The sequence below is a fragment of the Pristis pectinata genome, chromosome 12 (genome assembly GCF_009764475.1).
Source record: "Pristis pectinata isolate sPriPec2 chromosome 12, sPriPec2.1.pri, whole genome shotgun sequence".
In the NCBI taxonomy this organism is placed as follows: domain Eukaryota; kingdom Metazoa; phylum Chordata; class Chondrichthyes; order Rhinopristiformes; family Pristidae; genus Pristis; species Pristis pectinata.
This window is the reverse complement of record NC_067416.1, coordinates 23,571,103-23,588,778: the sequence shown is the minus strand read 5'-3', so window position 1 is coordinate 23,588,778 and position 17,676 is coordinate 23,571,103. Positions and strand designations below refer to the sequence as shown.

At 40.5% G+C, this 17,676-nt stretch overlaps 1 long non-coding RNA gene across 1 annotated transcript in view; it reads left to right on the top strand.

Moving 5' to 3' along the window:
- Positions 1-859: 859 nt before the first annotated feature.
- LOC127576506 (uncharacterized) overlaps positions 860-17,676 on the top strand; it is a 38,815-nt gene continuing 21,998 nt past the window's right edge. Inside the window, exon 1 of the long non-coding RNA XR_007957241.1 lies at positions 860-935. This is a non-coding gene — a long non-coding RNA (uncharacterized LOC127576506). The remainder of the gene's footprint in view (positions 936-17,676) is intronic.

The window sequence follows — 17,676 nt, the reverse complement described above, 5'->3', positions numbered from 1 at the left end:
TCGTGGACTGCCTATTTGCCAAGAAGATCTGGAAAGGAATGCAGTTGTCCTTGTCAAAGTTCATCCTGAGTAGCTGCATAACACAGTGATCTGTGGGTTGTTCCCAGGGATGAATATCAAAACAAACATCAACTACTGCTGGTAGATCTTTGATTCGGTTAAAGACGCAATTTGGTCTGCCCGAAGCTTGTTGGTTTTTCAGAGTAAGGAGACGTCTGTAAGTGAATTCTGCCCACTGGCATATTCCAGAGTTCAGGAGTATATGCTGAAGGACAAATTAAAGCTCAGTGCAGCCACTGCAAAGGTTTTGTGAGGAAGGCCCGCAGTCCAAGGTCCAAAGCCACTGGATACTGAGGGGCTGGGCCCTATGTACCAGCCTCTCAAACACTTCACAGGTGCATTATCTAAGTAGGAAACATGAGTGGCATTAATACATTGTAAGAGAAATTAAATGCAATGAATGTAGGGAAACGTGTACCAATTGTATTTACTGTATATACTGTGAATAAAGTATTAATTTGAAATAATAAAGTTCAAAACAATAAAATATGCATAAACAGAAAATGCTGAAAAAAAACTCAGCAGGTCAGACGGCATCAATAGAATGAGAAGCAGTCAAAGTTTTGGGTCTTTGACCCTTCTTCAGAGCTGGGAAAGAGATGCTCGTTTTCAATTGGGGAGGGGTGTAAACCATGCTGAAGATCTTTCCTTCCTTTTTCTTTCTGACTACACTAATTTTTTTATGCACCGTCAAAGACTACGTCCATTTATTGCTCTGGTAAGTGAAAGGAATTTGGACATTTATTGTGGTGGACTTGAGTTAACGGGTTGCACCTGATTCAACCAATTGTTGGATTCAGTGGAGTTTAGGACCCAGCAGGGGGAGGCGGTGCGCACGCAGCACGTGGTACACGATGAAACCAAGATGGCGACCTGTGAGTAGAGAGGCATTTAAAGGTTTTTATTTGTGTAACATTTTTTCTAGCGCCGACGATCATAATTAACGCGTTAATAGTGTCCATTAACTGGAATAATTGCCCCCCGGTAACTTTGGCACGGTCGTGTACTTTCTATGTGATCCTGTGGAAACCACACATGCCTGCCAATCAATGTGCCCAAGTTCAAAGGGGAGCTGGATAAGCATCTGAAAGGAAAGGATTTGCAGGGATATGGGGGGAGGGCATGGGACTGGGATTAGCTGGACTGAATTCACATAGAACTGGAATGGACTTGATGGGTCGAATGGCCGTTTGTGCTGTAACTACTTCTGTGGTTGACTTGATCCTGCTGTCATTTTGGGGGTGACCTCATGTCTGCAAGTGAAATTTGAGTACAGCCTGAAAGGGCTTATGCTGGTTGTTGAGCATAATTTCCGTATCCAGCCAACAAACCAACTGTGCTGCAATCCTGATTTATGGGATGCAGCCTAATATTCATTGCCTCTGCTGCTGGCAACGGCCTTGAAGTGCATGCTGCCTAAAAGCTGACAAATTTAGGATGTAACTCAGAAATATTTTAAATTCAAGTGCAAAGTCCATTTGAGGTTTAAACCACTTCCATCTTTGCTAATTGCATTGCTCTTGCTGGCTGGCTGCTCCTCAGTTGGTTCTGCTGATCACTAATTCACACTGGCCATTCTGGACTGTTATGAGCCAGGCTGGGGATGGGCCAGGGCAGATGATGCTTAGCAGCTGGCAGCTCATTCCATAGACTCATCACCTGCTGGATGAAAAAGTTGCTCCTCAGGTCCCTTTTAAATCTTTCCCCCCTCACCCTAAACCTTTGCCCCCTAACTTTGGACTCTCCTACCATGGGGAAAAGACTACTACCATCGACCTTTATCTATACCATTCATAATTTTAAACACTTATTTCAGGTCATCCCTCATTCTCCTACTTTCCAAGGGATAAAGACCTAGCCTGGCCAACCTCTCCCTATAATTCAGGCCTTCTAGTCCTAGCAACATCCTTGTAACTCTTCTCTGCACTCTTTCCAGTTTAGCCACATCTTTTCTATAATAGGGTGATCACAACTGTATACAGTACACTAAGTGTGGCCTCACAACGACTTGTACTACTGAAATATAATGTCCTAATTCCTATACGCACTGCCTTGACTAACAAAGGCCAATGTGCTAACTGCCTTTTTCACCATCCTGTCTACCTGTGATGCTGCTTTCAACAAGCTGTGCACTTATACACTTAGGTCTGTCTGTTCCATTACATTCCATAGTGCCCTGCCATTAATAGTATAAGTCCTACGCTGGTTTGACTTTCCAAAGTGCATCACCTCACACTTATCTGCTTTGAAATCCATTTGCCCTAACTGATCAAGATCCCCTTGCAATCTATGATAACCTTCTTCACTATCAACAATACCTCTTAATTTCGTGTCATCTGCAAACTTACTGATCAAGCCTTGTGCATTTGCATCCAAATAATTTATATGAAGAATGAATAACAAGGGTCCCAACACTGACCCCCACGGCACACCACTAGTCACCGGCCTCCATTCCGAGAAACAACCACCACCCTCTGCTTCCTACCTTCGAGCCAATTTTGAATTCACTTAACTAGCTCTCCCTGGATTCCATGGGACCTAACCTTCCAGACCAGCCTACCATGCATGTCCTTGTCAAAGGCCCTGTTGAAGTCTAGATAGAAAACATCCACTACCCTACCCCCATCTACCCTTTTGGTTACATTTTCAAAGAACTCTAAAAGATTCGTCAAACACGAATTTCCACGCACAAAGCCATGCTGGCTTCTCCCAATCAGACATTGTCTATCCAAATGCTGGTAGATCCTGCCCCTCAGGATTCCCTCTTGTAACTTCCCCACCACTGATATCAGGCTGACCGGCCTGAAGTTCTCTGGCTTGTCCTTGCCACCCTTCTTGTACAATGGAACAACATTAACCACCTTACAGTCTTCTGGAACTTCACCAGTGGCTAATGATGAAGCAAATATCTCTGCAAGGGCCTCTGCAGTTTCTTCTGTGGCCTCCCACAAAGTCTGAGGATGCACTCGGTTAGGCCCTGGGGATTTATGCCCATGCCCATTGGCATAACGTTGCCCATTGACATGTCCATTAACAACCCCTGATTCTCCTACACTGGGGGCAATTTAGAATAGCCAAATTGAATTTGGAATTGGTTTATTATTGTCACGTGTACCAAGATACAGTGAAAAGCTTTTGTTTGTGTGCCATCCAGACAGATCATTCCATACGTAAGTACATTGAGGTATCAGAATCAGGTTTATTATCACTGACGTATGTCATGAGATTTGTTGTTTTGTGGCAGTAGTACGGTGCAAGACATAAAGACATAAAAATTACTATAAGTCGCAAAAATAAATATAGTGCAAAAGAGGAATAACAAGGTAGGGCTCATGGACCATTCAGAAATCGAATGGCAGAGGGGAAGAAGCTGCTTCTGAAATGTTAAGTGTGGGTCTTCGGGCTCCTGTACCACCTCCCCGATGGTAGTAACATGAAGAGGGTGTGTCCCGGGTGGTGAGAGTCCTTAATGATGGATGTCACCTTCTTGAGGCACCACCTCTTGAAGATGTTCTCGACGGTAATCTTGAGGTGTGCCTGTGTTGATTGTCAGTGAGGAGGAGATGTTATTGCCGATCTGCACTACCAACCAAATGAACTACCAACCAGCATGTCTTGGGATATCGGAGGAACCTGAGCACTCAGGGGGAATCAGATATTCACAGAGAGAACGTGCAAATTCGACACAGACAGCACTGGAGGTCAGGATTGAACCTGGATCGCTGGAACTATGAGATGGTTGCATTACCTGCTGTGCCTCAGTGCCACTGTTTCTGTGTGCAGTGTGGGGGTCCAGTTTGCTAGATGACTTTAGATTTTAAAAAAAGTAATGGTTATAGTGTTAGCAGGAAGGGATTGAGGTTTGGAGCATTGCTTCTCTGGATTGTTTTTGATTCACTTTTTTTTGCAAGCTAATGTAAACCAGTGTGCTTTTGTGTCAAACCCTGGGTTATTTTGTATATTTATATTGTCTTAACATAATTTCTTCAAAAATTATGATCAATTCACCATGTCACTTGTATTGACTTAAGAAAAAGCAATTTTTAAAAAAAAGAAACAGAGTAAGTTTTAGCAATTACAGATCCACTTACTTGACTAGCCTAAGGTAAAGAATTTATCTTGAATACAAGTCTTTGCACTACTGGTTGTGAATAAAGTTTTGGTCAGAATTGTGTGACCCTGGGAATTAATCACTTTCCCTTATATAAGCTAGTGGAGGCCTTGGGTTGTACTTAGCTTGATTCATGTGCTTCAAGTGGATCCCAAGTCACTGAGGAACAAAAGTGCCTTTAAGGTTCACCAACATCAAAACTTGGAGTTTTTGATGACTTTGTACTTGAAATTACCTTTAGTGTTCTCTGTAGGACGTGAACATAAAACGTGAAAGCATTCAGTCTATATTCAGCAGGTTCAAGATAAAACCTTCACCAAAAAACAGTGGAGAAAGAAGGAATATTTTCACAAACTTCATGATGAATTATGGAATTCTGAAACTTTGCTTTCTGAAATCTTGCCTCACTTTTCCATTGAAGATTGAAATGTTTGATAGCTGAGCTGGATACCTGCACATCATAAAAGCATTTTACGAAGGTGACTTATTTTGCTGTTTCATAGTTGCTGATTTAACTCTTAATCTGGTAGAAAAGCTATTTTCAATATCTGAAGACTATCTATTGGTAGGCATTTATTGCCCAGAGTGCTATTACATTCTAGTTAATTATTTTAAATCTCAGTCATGTGTTCAGTTATGAAAGGTTGCCAGTTTTTTGATTATTTTTCCATTTGCATAACTAATGCATAATTTACAATGGCCAATTAACCTACCAGCATGCCTCTGGGATGTCGGAGGAAATTGGAACACCCAGTGGAAACCCATGTGGTCATAGAGGAGGTATGCATACTCCACACAGGTAATGCCCAAGGTTAGGGTTAAACCTGAGTCCCTGGAGCTGAGAGGCAGCAGCATTAACTGATGTGCCAAAGTATTGTCACAGTTTCCATGTTGGACTGTTAGAATCATAGAGCCATACGGCACTGAAATAGATCCTTCAGCCCACTTGGTCTGCATCAGCCATCAGGCCCTAATCCTACATTTATTCTCCCCACATTTCCCTTAGACTCCTTCTCACCCCTTTCAGATTTCACTGCTCACCAACACACTTGAGGCAATTTAAAATTGGCCTTACCAATGTGCCTGCCCTTGGGATGTGGAAGGAAACTGGAGCACCTGAAGCAAACCTTTGTGGTCAAAGGAATAAGGTGCAAACTCCACATAGACAGCACCGGCGGGCAAGGTTGAACCTGGATATTGGAGTGGTGAGTCAACTGTCTACTAGCTGCATCACTGTGCTGCCTTATGCATGTGGTTAATGGGCACTGTTCGAATGTTTATAGATTGAGGCATTGGGAACAGGACAATTGACCTCTAATAGTAATAAGAATTCAATTTTCTTTCAGCATCAAGTTTGGCCTCTAAGGTCTAAAGTACAAACATTCATAAAACAATTGAATTTCTTGTCTAGTTTTATTATGTGAAAAGATTTGGGGAATAAGGGTGGAATATTATTGGAACACTCTCTACTAGTGCCATCTGTTTCCTATACCAGTAGGGATTAATGCATGGTCTTCCAAGAATTAGAACATATGGTGTTGACTGCCCAATGGATAAGCTTGTGAACTTATTACTGGTCATAAGGCCAGGGTCACAATTTAGCCTAGTGGGACCAGCATTGGATAGCTAGCAGTCAAACCATACTTTGTAGAGTATGGTTATTGAAAATTCAGAAACAAGACCCACTGGAAATTGGATTACATAGTATCATGATTTGTATACTCACTGATTCAATTTCAATGAAAAATTATTTGTCCATAATTTTTCTTTTGGGTCACACATGCCACTGCCTCTCTTACCTGATATTAGGAGCACAGGCATATGTAGTGGCATCCAATAGCATGCCACCTACAATTGGATGCCACTTCTAAATAACGTTTTCACTGATGCTTGTCTGGTCCATAGACAGAGCGTGCCACTCATGCAGAAGCAGGTTTCAAAATGCTTGTCTGGCTTGCTTCAGTGTTAAGTAAAGGGGAATCAAAAACAGTTGCTGGAAATCTCAGGAAAAAAACCCAGAAATTACTGAAGATTCTCTGGTCACCTTTTGTTAGGTCATTAGGTAAAAGGGGATGAGGTCCTTCAGAGAAATCCTAAGGAATTGGGGACAGATTGAAGAAACAGGACCTCAATGGTGGTAATCTGTGGATTACTCCTGGTGACATGTACCGCTGAGTATTGAAATAGGACAGTGTGATGAATGTGTGGCTTGAAAGATGGTGCAGAAGGGAGATCTTTAGGGGAAATTGGGACTTATACTAGTTGGGTGGTGCAGGGACCAGTATACCAGTGGAGGGGTTTCCTGGTATTGGCAGACTTAGCATAGCAGAGGATGAGAAATTGAGGAGAGCTTAACAAGGAAGAAAGTAGATCTGGGAATGAAAGGTAGAAAATTAATGAGAGTTTTGAATGCAGAACAAACAAAGATGAGAAACGGATGAAAAGGGAATCTGGCTATACTTAATGATATTTATGTAAATGTGGTGAGTACACTGAATAAAGCAGAGGGCACTGACATGCCTGGAGGTATGATATCTTAGCTGTCTTGGGAAACCAGCCAACATAATAAAAGACCCCTCCCACCCTGATCATTTTCTCTTTTCCCCCCTTTCATCGGGCGGAAGATCTAAAAGCTTGAGAACATCTATCTCTAGGCTCAAGGATAGCTTCTACCCCACTGTTTTAAGACTCTTGAATGGACCTCTTAAATGATAAAGATGAATTCTTGATCTCTCAATCTACCTCGTCATGGCCCTTGCTCTTTATTTGTCTATCTGCACTGCACTTTCTCTGTAACTGTAGTATTTTTATTTCCATTTTGTACTACCTCGATATACTTGTGTATGGGACTGATCTGTTTGCATACAAAGCTTGTATCTTGGTACATGTGACAATAATGAACCAATTGCTGACCTGAAACGTTAACTCTGTTTTTCCATCCTGAGTATTTCTAGCAATTTGTTTTTATTATGCGCAAGTGATATGTGTGCACAATTCACCAACTGTACATTAGGCCCAGAAATTGAAAATAAGCTGCAATAGTCAGTAAGAGATCATGTGAAATAGATAAATGTGAAGTAATGTAGGTTTTATTTATATAGCTGTTGTAAATTAGTTTGCCATTTGTTAACAATGTGACAAATTTGATTTGACATTTTTCTTATACAATATTTAATATTCCACACTATCAGTAATTTGATTTGAGTAAACATTCATAGCTAAATTATACAGATTGAACCTCTGTAGTCCAGCACCCTTGGGATGTGATTGGTGCTGGACCACAGAAAATTCAGACCATAGAAATTAACCCCTGATCATCATCTTCTGAGCAGCAGAACACACCAGGTCACATCAGGATTTTGAGAGCTGCCTGTAACCTGAAGTTTCCCTAAATCAAAAATGCTGTTGGCTGAGATTGCAAAAGTTGCACTGGTTAGTACAGATTTTAGTTAATTTGAGATCCTAGTTAAATCTTATTTGGATCTAGTTAATTAGTATAGATCAGAGCAACAGATTCAAAAGGGAGGTTGCTGGACCACAGAATGTTGGATGAGAGAGTTTCAACCTGCACTTCCTTTATCAGAATGCATTACAGTACATTGGACTATTTTTTCTTTTTAGTCTTACAGGCAATTCTTGACAAAGGTTAAATTCTACATTATGACGTTAATTTTTAGTGTAAAAATAAATGGAAAGTGTGACTGAAATAATCTTCTGAAGAAATTATTTAGAACAGCTCGTATTACTGCCTGAGGATCATTTTCCATGTTTTATTTATCCCTGTTTGCAGAGCAGCAAAGCTCTGAATCCTGTTTATGATTTCACACTTGAATAAACAAAAAGGGAAGTCTTAATCCAGCATTTTGAATCGATTTGAGATTCAGATTAGATAGATTCATTTAGTGCAAAGGTCAGCAGAGGACTTGTTGACTTTTCAGACCACTTCATTGGGTTATTTAGACAAGTCATACTGTTTAAATATAGATATTGCTGAATTCTGTTTCTATGGGAATTTGAATTGGTGGTTTATATGGAGGAAGGATGAGAAGTTCAGTGCCCAGGAATCAGGTAATCAAGAACTAGGGCAGGCATGGTAGTGTAGTGGTTAGCATAAAGCTATTACAGCGCCAGTGACCTGGGTTCAATTCCGGCCACTGTCTGTAAGGAGTTTGTATGTTCTCCCTGTTTCTGCGTGGGTTTCCTCCAGGTGCTCCGGTTTCCTCCCATGTTCCAAAGATGTACGGGTTAGGAAGTTGTGGGCTTGCTATGTTGGCTCCAGAGCCATAGTGACACTTGTGGGCTGCCCCCAGAACACACTATGCAAAGGATGCATTTCACTGTGTGTTTGGATGTACATGTGGCTAATAAAGATATCTTATTTCTTAACTAGGGGTTAGGAAATCACTGGGTGGGGTGAGGTGGACAGGTAAGCACTAGGAATTCACAGAGAGGTGAAAGTTCTTACTATGGGGAGGGTGGGCTGGGGGCATGGGTGTCCCATAGGAGAGAAGGTAAGTAAATTTAAAAGGGGAATTATTTGAAATGGGATCTCAATACAGTACTTGGTCAGGAAGATCCCTTTTAAATTGCATGGCTGCAGAGCTATGTATTAAAATCCAATTGGAGCAAAAGTGCCCAAGCATAGGTGTGGTTTGGAATAATGTGAGCTAATTTTTCTTAACTGTGGAACTCGCTCTCTCAAGATCTAAACCATGGATTCCATGCTATGTCCATTTACTCTTCCTGAAGAATCCAGCTCTACTGCTGGTTCTAGATCTTAGCTTCCAGTACTGTCCCTGTGTTCCTATTCTGTTTCACATCTCCTTGCTGCACCCCCCCCCCCACCCCTATCCACACTAATTACATAGTATCCTGTGAATTAATATTTAGAAAGAACTAGGTCTTTGTTCTTAATTCTAAATTCTTAGAGGGATTTAGCACTTTCTTCCACATTTTCAAGAAGTACCTGCAGAGAGTCCTCTTAAACAATCTAGTATAACCTTGAGACTCCCTGTGAGAATTGTTAGCCCTCTTCTAACCGAATGCAATATTCTTGCTCTACCTACATTTCCCATTTTTAGATTTTATAATCCTTCACGTTTTTGATTAATGAAGGAATCAATAAACCATGGTAGGGCAAACTACAGGTAATACATCATTCATTTATGACTATTTCAGTGCTAATGTCTGTGCTTGTCAATAAATGTTTCTGGATATTACACTTGGGTATAAATATGACTAAAACTTTAAACTATATATGATCTGGCAGATGAATGAACCCTTCTACTTTGTCCTTATAGTTCTGTACTTCTCAATGAAAATTTACAATTAGTCATCAAGTTAGAGTTAGAGAGAATTTCCTGTGATTTCATCACCAAAAATCATTTCAAGTTGCCACAGGCTTAATTGGTCCTTTCAGGTGGACATGACTTGGATGAACTTTTTGAAAAAGAGCAGTTAAGAGTTCTCTTGAAGTTCAGGTCAATGTTTACCCATGAACTTCCTTAAATGGATTGGAAAGGCAGGAGGGCTCCCCCTTGGTTGACAAAACTAATCTGGGCTGTTGCTGACTTTTTGAATTCCATCCCTAGAATTCAGATTTATATGCTTGAAGAATCCAATTAGTGATTGACTCAAAGAATGAAGCAACTAATTTTCTATCCTCCACAGCAGTGGGACAATGTGGAGTGAATTGAAATGATGCCTGAACATTGAAATTACTCAACTTCCCATTGGCAAGCTTGGACATCAGACAATTAAAATTATTTATTTAATCTTACTCAATACAATCTTTCTTATGACAGTCAAAAAATTAATATTGTAATAGATTTTTATTTTAATAGTCCATTGTTAATTTAATGTAAATGGGTAACTTTTTTATTGCATCTTAATCTTAAAACCAAAAATGTATTTTATTCTCTAGTGAATTCAAGATTGGACAGTCTAGCTCTCAATTTCTTCCTTGTTATCATTGTACATTTATTATACTGACGTGCAAAAATCTCCAAGATCAGAATCTTTTTTTTGTACTCTGATGACACAATTCTTCCACAAACCAATTCATAATTCTTCAAGTAATATCTATTCTTCAGTCTGCCTTTGCGAACACTGATAAACAGTTTTAAGGAAACATATCATTAAAAGTCAATGCTACACTAATTACAGTGTTTATTGCTTAGTGTCACAGAGTAATAAAGCCATAGAGCAATACAGTACGGATACAAGCTCTTTGGCCCAACAAGTCCATGCTGGTCCACCCATCTGGTCCCGATTTCCTGCATTCGGCCCATATCCCTCTAAGCCCTGTCCCTGCATGTACCTATCCAAGTGCTTCTTAAATGATACTATTGTACCTGCCTCAACCACTTCCTCTGGCTGCTCATTCCATATACTCACCACCCTCTGCATGAAAAAGTTGCCCCTCAAATCCCCTTTAAATCTTTCCTGTCTCACCCTAAATCTATGCCCCCTAGTTTTGGGCTCCCCTACCCTGCTACCATCCACCTTATCTATGCCCGTCATGATTTTATAAACCTCTGTAAGGTCACCCCTTATTCTCCTATGCTCCAAGGAGTAAAGACCTAGCTTGGCCAACTTCTCCCTATGACTCAGGCCCTCTATTCCTGGCAAGTTCTTCGTAAATCTTCTCTGCATTCTTTCCAGTTTAACCACGTCTTTCCTATAACAGGGTGACCAAAAGTGTACACAGTATTCGAGTGTGGCCTCACCAACAACTTCTACAACTGCAACATAATGTCCCGACTCCTATACTCAATGCCCTGACTGATGAAGGCCAGCATGCTAAATGACTTTTTCACCACCCTGTCTACCTGTGATGCCGCTTTCAATGAACTATGCACTTGTACTCCTAGGTCCCTCTGTTCCATTACATTCCCTAGTTCCCTACCTACGCTGGTCTGACTTTCCAAAATGCATCACCTCACACTTAACTGTATTGAACTTCATTTGCCACTCCTCAGTTCACTTCCCTAACTGATCACGATCCCCTGTAATCCACGATAACCTTCTTCACTATCAGTAACTAATTTCGTGTCATCCGCAAATGTACTGATCAAGCCTTGTGTATTCGCATCCAAATCATATATGTAAATAACAAATAACAAGGGTTCCAACACTGACCCCTGTGGCACACCATATATAATAAAAATAGATTTATATTAGTGGCAAGCTTATTAATGTTCACCATTTTGCAGCCACTGGCAAGAGGAACTTAAATAATTACAATAACAACATGATTAGCTCAAACCTCGCAAAACAAGTAAGAGGGTGTAAATTTTGGCTGTGAAACTTGCAATCTTTGGGAATCAAAAACAAGAGATACTGGAAATCTGAAATAACAGAAAAGGCTGGAAGCACTCCAGCTCAGGAAACATCTGTGGAAAGAGAAACACAATTTCAGGTCAGAGATTCTTTGTCAGAACTGGGAAAGACAAATTAAAAATGCTAATTTTGCTTTATAGAAAAGATAACTGAAGGGATAGATAGGACAATGGGAATATCTGTGATAGGGTAAAACCAGGTCAAAGGGATTAACAGGACAGTTGATTATGCTGCTTTTGTCAGTGTTGTGTGTTGCTAATGGCAGCACTGTGGGACATGCCCAGCAGGTCAGGCTGTGCTAATGGAGAGAGAAACCTAGCCAATATCACAGATGGATGACTTATAACAGAAATGGACAGTTTTCTTATAGGCAGAGAAAATAAGTTACTGAAAGTTGGAGAAGTCAGTGCTGAGTCCGGAAGGCAGCATGCCAGATGGAAGATGAGGTGTTGTTCCTTAAGTTTGTGTTGGGCCTTGTTGTTTAGGTTCTGTGGTTGCCAATTTGATTACAGTATGACATCCAAAGTACATGCATAACCAGTTTCCATAAATGAAAGGGCACAAGCAAGTTTCCACACCAGAAGTGTACAGAGTGGGCAGATTGTGACATTATTGAAGGTGCAACACTGATTTTTATTCTGGTGTTGCTACCTGCACTCTGATTAATGTAGCAAACACCATGGCCCTTGCATTTAATTTCGTAATTCTGTTTATTTTAATATTAAATGCATGAAAATTGACAGTCCTAAAGTGAAACACAATAATGAGCATTTCTAGATTGCTTTGAAAATTGGCGTGCCCAGGAGTTGCTCCTGTATAAGGTGTTGCACATGGAGTGTCATCATTCCTTGTGTAACACTTTTTCAGTGTTGCCTGGCGAAGCTCACTGATGTTTTTTCCAAACATCACCTGTCATTAGACTCTCGCAAGCCAATAACATTTTCATCAGTCTGTTCTTCAAGTGTGTGAATTTAAAGGGCCTCTCATACATCTACTTACAACTTCTGTACTCTGCTACACTGGGGCCAGCCTGCCCCTTAATACTACTGATCATCACTGTATTGACCTGCACTGCTATTTCAGAACTTGGAAATTTCTTAGTGGTCATATGCATGATGCTCTTGCAGGTTTTGCTGGAAGATCTGAAACAGAAATCAGGCATTGAAGGAAGCCATAAGCATGGATGGTTTCCTGAGATTGGGGACATAATTGGCTTTTTCAGGACCATGTGGTAGCTGGTTTGCAACAGTGACCTCATTATAATAATTCACGCATAAGCATTTTCTACACCTCAAAACAAAGTTCAGAACCTGGAATGCCATGATCCTCTTTGACATTTCCAACAGCCTTAACGTTTCATTGCTGTCGTAGCTTGGAAACTCAGTTGCTTTAATGGTGAATGTCACCACTGTGAGTGAGACAAGGCAGGAGGAGAAGGCTAGCTCAAAGTACTCTATAAGGGCAAACTGCAAGGGAGATATCATCTTTGCAGGGTTGGTTTCACTATCAAGAATGAAATTGTTTGTTGTCTCAGTGACTCCCCTTGTATAACCAAATGTCTCATGACAGCCTGGCTTACAGTAACAGGGAACCAGCTCACCACACCCATCAGTAGAAGCAATGGACGAGACAAGGAGTTCTACTGTAACCTTGAGTAATCTGTAACTTGACTAACAATGGGAGATGCACTGATTCTCTTCCTGACATCATTGTTGGAACTAGAAAGAACATGAACCTCTGAAAGTATGATTGGCGAGGAAGGAATAGGAAAAGCTAATTCCAGTGGAGTCCTTGTCCTGACCAAATGCTTGAAGTATTTGCTTGTTGTGACATTGTCCTGTTTCATCAGAAATGTGTGAAACATTCTTGAGCCAGACATTCTAGGTTATGTCTTCATGCAAGTGAGGGGCCACAAGGATGCTGCATCACTGGTGCCATGATAGATGTTGATGACTGTGGGGCTGGCCACTACCTAAACTGGTCTGTCTTCTCCATCAACTGTATCCCTAAACATTAATATTAGCAGAAATGTCTCTGCAGTGAAATCTAGTGTCAAAGGACTCAAAGACCTTGCAAAGAAAGCCCAGCTGAGTCAGATGATCTGATGACACCCAACCAGCAAGAACTGCAGAATGTCCACAGAGCTTGATCTATCCTGAAGTCCACCATAATCTGCACTTGCAAAGTTTCTTGGTGTTTTTAACACTAAATGCCAAGATTGGTTTGATGAAGTGCTTCTTATCGAAAAAGCAAGATTTTCTTGGATGAGAAACAGTGTCCCAAGGAGAGGGGAAAAAATACAACTCTACGGGCTCCTGAAGGCCAAGGAGCAAAATAAAATATCCCTGACCTCAAGAACAGATGGTGGGCAGAGTGAGTGTAGGAGAACCATCAACTCATTCTTGTGCATGGTTCCTTCTGTGCTATCAGGACCATCTATAGGTCAAACCCTGCTGAGAGCCAAGAACATAGGAGAGCTTCATAAGAGCATATAAGAAGCAGGATTTCTCAAGCCTGCTGCACCATTAAACAATATCATGGCTGATCCTTGATCTCAAACACTATTTTCATAGTCTCTTATATTCCTCAAGTGCTTTAATATTCAGAAATCTGTTGATTTATTTTGAGTACAGTCAGTGACTTGACCTTGGAGGCTCTCACAGTGCACCTCTCTCCCACACTCTGCCTCCTTCCTCACACTTCATCTTCTCCTAGAAGAAATGTCTCATCCTCACCAGCTTGTGGGAATCCCTGGCCTGTGATTTCTCAAAATTGAGAAGAAGCATCTTGGAAGTCACTGAACACCTGGAGTTTAAGTACAAGCAGCAGAAGGACCACAAAATGTCTTTAGCTACCCATCCACTCACCCTGTCAAGTCCTACTTGTCACACCTGCATAGGACTCTTAAATCACCTTGGAGCCCCAAAACATCTGCTAGGAGAAGACAGATCACAGTTATCCTCTCCTGGAGGAAGAACAACTTCCTCTACTTTTTCCTTTTAAGGCAGAGGATATGTGTGAATCTCTCAGCATTGCCAGATTCACCATGCTCCAGTTTCTCTAGTTTGGTGAGAAGAGGGGAATACACATTCATAACAGTTTGGGCACCCCTTCAGAGCCCAAGTTCTTCCTGAATTGCAAGAACCTTGATGTTCAGTCATGGTTGGCATTCTCCAGCCATTGCAGCTGAGTGCTGCTATAATGAAACAAAAGGAGCTAAGTTGACACTGCTGTTGGCATTTCTCAAAGTGAGGTATGCTGTGTGGATCACTCAGAGGTTCCCTCCAGTACTCGCCAGACAAGACCTTCTATTTTGCTTACTGTGCAACTTAAACTGGTGAACAGAACACATGCCTGAGTTGAAGCAGCAGGTACAGGAGGAGGAGTCATAGTCATAGCGAGATAACAAACCCTTCAGCCCACCCAGTCTGCACTGGCATCAACCACCCATTTACACTAATCCTACATTAATCCCATTTTTTTTTATTGACCCACATTACTTTTTAACTCGTCCCAGAATCTACAACTTGTCACCACACCAAGGGCAATTTAGAGTGACCAGTTAACCTACCAGTCTTTGGGATGTAGGAAGAAACCCATGCAGTCACAGGGAGAATGTGCAAAATCTACACAGCACCAGAGCTCCGGCTTCAACCTGGTCTCTGATGCTGTGAGTCAGCAGCTCTATTAGCTGCTCCACTCTGACATTCAAGAGGAAGAGCAAGTGGAGTAGGAGGGTGATGAAGAGAAGCTGACGTACCATCAGTGGCACCCACAACATGTGCTAGTGAAAGATCCATCTGTCAGGCTTTGTGGATTGCCTAATAGCACTACAGATACTGATATCCAAGTGCCTGAACATTCTCTGAAGGGAAAGGCCCAATGATCGAAATATGTTGGAAGTAAAGGCACCGTTGTGACTCATGAACCATTGATTCTGAGGGTTTGATCTCAAGAAATATAACTTTTTTTTACAGTGATAGGTTTTGCAAATGGGATGTGAGACATGATGGTATGGGGAGTATCTGTCTATAAATAAAATGGCAAGGTCAAGCTTTAAAACCTCTTGCTTCTGTGGTAATGAGGCCTGAAGTTGCTTTAGTTCCCAGGAAGTTCAGACAACATTAGGGATTGATTGAGAAAAAGGTATAAAAAAAATTATCCAGTCTTTATTCTGTCTTCCCAGTCTGACTGGTATCATATACATCAGCTAAAAATGCAATTCATTTGCAACAAATTTCAGTGACAGTCTAATGAACTACAATAAGAATTGATTCAGAAAGCCACTTGCAGTGTCATTTCGATAATTTTCATTCCCACAAATTGCATACTTTGTGTTGTTCTCCCACTTTAAGGATTCCTGTAAGCTTATATACTTTCTAACTGGAGCCTATTCACTAGTACTTATTATGTGCATGCCTTAATATGAAGCGTGCCTTCAATGTTTTGCTCGTCTGTTACTGAATTCATTTAATATTAATTTCCTTATTGGCTTGTATAGAAAATTAATAAACCTTTGGTAGTGGCACTCTTTATAACATCTCTAGCTTCAAGTTTCACTAAACACATTAATCATAACGGAGGTGCAGAAGTAAATTCTAAGGATCCTATGTTCAGATGCTGAAGTTCCATGGTTTTATAAAATTATTCCCTGCTGAATTAATTCTGATCCCAACCATGCCATGTTTTAAAAAAAATAACTTCTGGCATTAAATCATTACCTCTGCTAATTTAGTGAAGGACTTGCTGAGTATTTGGATAAACATAACAGGAGAAAATACTGCAGCCTTTGCAGATCTGGTTATTTGCTCTGGTGCAAACCATACGTATAAATAGTGAATCTTTATTTTTATTATGACCAGGTGATTATTTCAAGTAGGAGAACAATGAGGAATATGCACAAAAGTGCATTTATGTGTCAAGTATAATTTATTCTGAAGGTAAGTACAGTGTTTGAGTCATTTGGTTTATCTATCCTGAAGCATCTTACAGTCTATCACTACAGCACCTAATTGTTTCTTGGATGTATTGAAGATCTGCTCCTGCACCACTGCATGGATTGTGCAGTGGAAGTGTCAATAACTATATAGAAGAAGAACAGCTGAGAAGCATTAGTGCTTTAGTGCTTTTACCGGTTTCCGGATGTCCTTACAGAATTTAGCCTCAAATATTTAATCCCAGATTTACTATTTGCATATTATAGGCTACCTTGCATTCCTCTGTGAAATAACCAGACAGGTTGAAAATCCCAAGTCTCATCAGGCAAAAGCTTACTTGAGGTTCAGGTTTATGGCTTTTACCTGTACTTTGACACTCGAATGATTTTGTCGTATCTCAATAGCAAGAGTGGGACTTGGCACTCCGGGCACGATCTGACCAGTGCATTGTACAATTTGATAATGATTCCTGCTGACATATTCAACTAGTTTGACTATGCAGTTTAGCATACTATTGGCTCTGCTGATAACTGCTCCATGTTATTTCAACATGATTAACATTAAATCTGCTTGGACTTCTTGGTCTCTTCCTGTGTCATTTGTAGTTATTTCCACATATAAACGTGCAAAAAAAAGATCACTTCATCTAGCAAGTCTGCTCCATGTCATATTGGCATGTAAAATATTGGCATGTGACCCACTAACATCCATATAGTCTCAAAGGTAGACCACAGAAAGATAAAGAACAAACATCATTTATAGAAAGAATATGGAAAGTTCCTCTCAACTCTCTTAATCATTTGAAAGCTGAACCATATTGCCCATGTTTCTACTGAACAATCATATGAAAAAAAGTGATTTCCAAGATTCATGGAATTTAAAATTGGGTGTGCATTTCTGGCCATTTTCAAGGAGAAAACTAACTGTTCTGTTATCTCAAGAGTTTGCTTGTGCTTCATAACAGTGTCTTATCATAATTATACAGCTGAAATCAGCAGTTCCCCATCTAGAAAATCATTCAGACAATAATTACAGTGAGGAAACCAATTTAGCCCACCATAATTCATCCTTCTAAAATGACCCTTAAGTCCCGTGAATGCAGCATCTAATTATTTCTTCAATGATTATAGGATTTCCATTTCTACTCTGTCTGGAAGTCTATTACATATGTTGATTACTCTGTATAAGAAGATCTTCCTAGTGATTGGCCTTAAATTCACATTAATT